The sequence below is a fragment of the Emydura macquarii genome, unplaced genomic scaffold (genome assembly GCF_026122565.2).
Source record: "Emydura macquarii macquarii isolate MOO-44397 ecotype Brisbane River unplaced genomic scaffold, CSIRO-AGI_Emac_v2 contig_1790, whole genome shotgun sequence".
In the NCBI taxonomy this organism is placed as follows: Eukaryota; Metazoa; Chordata; order Testudines; family Chelidae; genus Emydura; species Emydura macquarii.
This window is the reverse complement of record NW_027131927.1, coordinates 591,439-591,768: the sequence shown is the minus strand read 5'-3', so window position 1 is coordinate 591,768 and position 330 is coordinate 591,439.

Here is a 330-nt window from a genome sequence, read left to right as displayed (position 1 = left end):
GGCAGAGAGGCGGGCCTGGCCGCCGAGCAGCAGTCGGGGTAGGCCGAGAGCCCGGAGCGCGCGGTGGGTTCGGTTGCGCTACGCAGCAGGCAGGAGCAGTCTAGCGGGATCCGACCGCATGGGCAGGGCAGGCAGGAGCAATCGAGCCCAGAGAGCTGCAGCAGAGCCAGTGCCCCTGGCCTAGGGGCAGAGTTAAGGTGACCCTGGGGGTGGGGGTATCCGAGGTTAGGGTGACCCAAGGAGGGTGGGGCGGGGGCGGGGTTAGGGTGACCCTATGGGGGGAGCAGTGCAGCCTATTTTCAAAGTTTCCTGACCAGCCTCCCGCTGTGT